The sequence below is a fragment of the Condylura cristata genome, unplaced genomic scaffold (genome assembly GCF_000260355.1).
Source record: "Condylura cristata isolate star-nosed mole 26May11 unplaced genomic scaffold, ConCri1.0 scaffold00021, whole genome shotgun sequence".
Classification (NCBI taxonomy): domain Eukaryota; kingdom Metazoa; phylum Chordata; class Mammalia; order Eulipotyphla; family Talpidae; genus Condylura; species Condylura cristata.
In genome coordinates this window covers 10,385,939-10,390,873 of record NW_004567122.1, presented here as the reverse complement: position 1 = coordinate 10,390,873, position 4,935 = coordinate 10,385,939, and positions in this window count along the sequence as shown.

Here is a 4,935-nt window from a genome sequence, read left to right as displayed (position 1 = left end):
GTCGGCGGGGCGCGCTCCGCCGCCGGCCGCTCCGGGGGCGGAACTGCCGCGGCCGCCCTGTGGCCAGAGCCTTTCCTCCCGCCCGCAGGAAGTGGGTCGGGACGGAGCCTCCCTCTTCCTCGCCGCGGAGTCCGCGAGGGCGCGCGGGGGCGGGTGTCTTCCAGGCGCGCACGCCGCTCGCCCGCCGCCGCGCTTCCTTTGGGGGGCATCTGAGCAGAAACGCCCCACTTTCGCCGTGCAGATGGGGCCGGGGGTGCTTCCCGGAGCACAGGTCCTTGCAGGCCTGGGCGGGCCCCCCTGGCCCACACTGGCCTTTCCTGCCTTGCAGGCTGTGTCAGATGGATTCCTGGAGGTACCAACTTGAGCATCTTCGACTCTCTGATGACACCCGCCTCCCCCACCCCGTGCGCTCCCTGCTCGCCCCCTTGATTTGGGGGGGTCCTTTTCTCTGACCAGAACTCTTCTTCCTGAAAGCTGGAGGCCCTGTGAGGAGGCATTTGCACGGACCTCATGGTTACACTTGGAAATGTGTGTTAAAAGCAAGGAGAGATATGCCTGGAAAATTCCAGACTTTTGTATTTGGTGAGACTTGTATTCGAAATCATTTCGCAGGTTGTGTAAAACCTGCAGCCAGGAAGGAAGGATCAAGACTGGCACCTTTTAATGAACACATACTTTGTGCGCGGGGTGGGGGGGGGGCTGTATTGCTACTTTACGGACATTGGTACCAACACTGGTACCTTTTGCACAATGCGCCCCCGAGAACAGTGTTTAACCCCATGCACGTTAGTACTGTAAAATTCAATTTACGGCTGAGTGAGGCTTCAAATCCATGGCTTCTGAGTCTGCAGTGCATGTAATTTTCAGATCTGTCCGTCGGCTTCTCGGCACCCCACTCCACCGCTCCTCCTCTTAGTATTTTTGAGGTGTGGAGATTTGACCAGGAGCTCATCAGAGGCTCACAGGATGCACACAGAGACATCAGGGTGCCCTTCATCTGAGATAGCCTGCCATCCAGCCCCCGGCCCCAGCACACCCTTAGCTGTAGAAAAGGTCAGAAAGGTCCCCAAGTAATTTAGAAAGCCTTCATTGATCACGTAATCTATACATGATCTATACTTTTACCCCCAGGGTGAAACTGGAAAAAATAAAACCTGACTTTACTTTTTCAAATGAGAGCTTGGGAAAATGCTCAAAGGTGAAAAACAGGAGTGACCTTTTATCTGGATTAGAGGTGTACAGGATTAGGGGTGTACTGGATCAGAAGAGCCATAAAATGATGTTTCTGTCAAATAGGTAAATGTTAAAATCAGCATTTATTGAAAGCAGGAGGTGAACTTCTCACAAGATACCAACATTCCTGTAAGTTTTTTTGACGGTCTGAAGCCTAAGTATAATGACTTACAAAATTAAAGAGAGTACTCAGAAATTATTTTGTTTCATGTTATGAATAGTCATATGCCAAAAACAATCAACTCCTACTAGCATTTTTTCTTAATTCCTATTTTCTTTATATCATTTAGATTTTTAGAAACACTTTATGTAATTTCTTTTGATTTTTTTGCCACCTTCCTCCCATCTGTTTGATTATTTGAAAGTTTTAAATTATTTATCGACAGAATGAACAGTTTCCAAAGTTATCAGATATTTTTTTTTGCATTTTACTAGCTGAGATTAAATGCTCTTTATCTTTTCTGACTTGTGTGATACCAGTATGTAAAACAGATTTTCATCCAGCACATATTTACAATGCTTACTTGTATTTCCAAGTGAGTATGTGACTATTTATAATAAATCTAAATGACATACTAGTATTGACGTAGTTTAGTTTAGTGACCAGTCAGATTACTGCAGGCAGATTAATTGAGGCCAGAAATGACCTTGAAGGAGGCTTCAGCTCTTTTGCTATTCCAAGGCTGAGGACAAAGCTGAAGTAAAATAGCAGATATTTGGCGCAACGGATTAGGGTGCAGCACTGCAAGCTGGCTGTAGCCACCTCAGTACTAGTTCGATCCCCACCCCAGAGGTGACCCACATGGCGTGGCAGACCTCCCTTGACCAGCCCACTGCTCCCCTCAGCAATGTACCTTGTAGATCTGCCTGTTCTGCTCCCCACTCTGTCTCAGGTGAATCCTCTCACACTTCTGCACCTCTGGCCTGTACCCCGGTTCTGTATGCATAAATAAATTTCTTAAAAATTTTTTTCTTAAAAAAAAAAAAGAGGCCCTCCCTGGTGGCGCAGTGGGTTAAAGCGCAGCACTGAGAAACTAAAGCCACTGCAGCATGAGTTCGATTCCCGCCTGCCCCGGAGGTGACCACATGGTGCGGCAGACCTCTCCTGACCCGCCCGCTGCTCCCCTCAGCATTGTACTTCGTCAATCTGCCTGTTCTGCTCCCCACTCTGTTTATGGTGAAACCTCTTGCCGCCCCTGAGCCTCTGGACTGTACCCCAGTTCTGTATGCACAAATAAATCATTAAAAAAAAAAAAAAGAATAGCAGGTATTAGATGTATTGTAAGACTAAAGCTGAACATTGATGTATTCTTTACCTGTTTACATAGTTTTCCTTGATTCTTAAATATTTTCCAAGCTATCTTTAACGAAGCTTAAGTGTTCATATGTCAAGAGGTCTGGGACAGAGTGTTTCAGTGGGGGAAGGCTGAGGCTGGTTTTTTTCTGGAGGTTCAGTCTACTTCCTTGTCTTTTGTAGGTTTTCTGAACCTCATTCCCTGACTGGTGACTTCTCGTTTCATCACCTCTGCTTCTACTATGACACCTCCTTCTCCTCCTTTTATAAAGACTTGAAGCTACCTGCAGCCACTGCAGCACAAGTTCAATCCCTGGCCAGGGAGTGACCCACATGGTGCAGCAGACCTCTCCTGTCTCACTTGCTGCTCCCTTCACTGGTGTATTTCTGTAGATCGTCCTGTTTTGCTTCGCTCTCTGTCGCTGATGAACCCTCTCAGCTCCCCCATCTCTGACGTATACCTCAGTTCTTATATGCATAAATAAATAAATCTTAAAAAAAAAAAAAGACCTGGTGATTAGATTGTGTCTATCCAGATAATCTAGAAAAATCACCCCATTTCCCCACTTTAAAGCCTTTTATATAACCCCCTCTGCAAATTCCTTTTGCTATATAGATAGTATGACACTCACAGGTTCTGGGAATTATTAGTATGCGGGGACTAGTATAATTCTTGCCTAGATTCCCTGGGAAATATTACAAGAATTTCGTGGGTGAGTGTTTCCTCACATAAACCTGCAGTTTATCTGAGTTTGTTCCCAATAATCTGTACCCCCAAAGGTCCACTCTATTGGTTCATGTTCTGCCTTGCTGAGGCTCACATAGTAAGCTTTCCTGCAGAGAAAGTTGGCAGTGGGTCTCTTACAAAGAGGAAGAGAAATTACATCCATGAGAGAGAGAAGAAGAGGAACACTAGAATCTGATACTTTTCTAAATGATCATGTCAACAGAACTCCAGAATTCTCATTTGTACATTCTCATTTTCTAGCGAATGTAGGGAAGCCCTGAAATGGTTTGCAGAGGCTCTGGCTTTCTTAGACTCCTGGGCTTTCTCACGACGCACTCCTGTCTTTCAGACCAAGACACCTTGATTCTCTCAAGGGTTCAAACCAAAGATTTTTGGCAGAATCCAATCCTGTATAATTGAAAAAAGGCTTAATGCTGGATTTGTGAAAAATATGATGAGATTTAAAAAGAACACGTTGTATAGGTTTAGGAAAGCATAGAAAGAGGATACCTAAAATAGAACAGCAAATACAAACACAGGACTGAAGTACTGTTCAAAATGTTAATAGAAGACTGGTTTTTGGGGAAATAAGGTGTTTTGTTGATCAGCTGGAATGTGGCTCCAAAGAAATAAAGCGTCTTTATACTAGGGCTAAAATTCTACCAGTGGATACTTGCTTATATTTCCTGGTGGCTGATGATAACTTAATCTGGAAACATAACCAGAGGGAAAGTAATTCCTTTATCACTTTTTTGTGTTCACAAGTTCACACTGCAGTTGCCACTCAGTGCAGCTCATTTCCTGATATCTTCAAACTTAAAAAATTGTCTAATCCAGCCCTCCCTGTGAAGCTCCCTGTAACTACTGTAGCATGAGTTTGACCCCCCAGCCAGGGAGGTGACCCCCATGGCCCGGCAGACCCCTCCTGACCCACCTGCTGCTCCCCTCAGCAGTGTAGTTCACTGATCTGCCTGTTCTGCTCCCCACTCTGTCTCTGGTGACTCCTTTCACCACCCCTGACCCTCTGGCCTGTACCCCGGTCCTGTATGCATGAATAAAAGAAATCTTTAAAAGATTTTGTCTAATCCATGGAACTAATGTTTTCTCAGAAACTTCATTTTTTTCTTTTTTATAACAGCTACTGCTAATTCTTTCAGCACCTTCATGGATCCCCTGTAGTGTCAGACTCTGTGTTGATGTCTAGTGACAGAGACATTGCCAGTTTGTCACTCAGCCCTGCAAGTTGGTGTGTGGCCTTTATCAACCCAGAGGATAGATGAAGGGGTTCATTTTGAGGAAGGTTGTATCAATAAGAGATAGACCAATCAGAATTTGAGTCCAGACCTTTCCATGTGCTCTTTATCAGTATTTGTTTTGGGAGTACCCTGTTTCCAGGCCAACACACCACATATATAGACACACATCACCTCACACACTTTTCAGGTTATTTTACAAAAATGAAAGAAAAGAGAAACCACTGTTCATCATCTATCAGTTCTCATTCATTCAGCAGTCCCTTATTCTTCAAGTCATCTGTTCTGACTCTAATTTGTTGTTATTATTATTATTTAAATACTATAATAGTTTATTTATTATTTTTTTAAAGATTTATTTATTTATGCATACAGAACTGGGGTACAGGCCAGAGGTACAGGGGTGGTGAGAGGATTCACCAGAGACA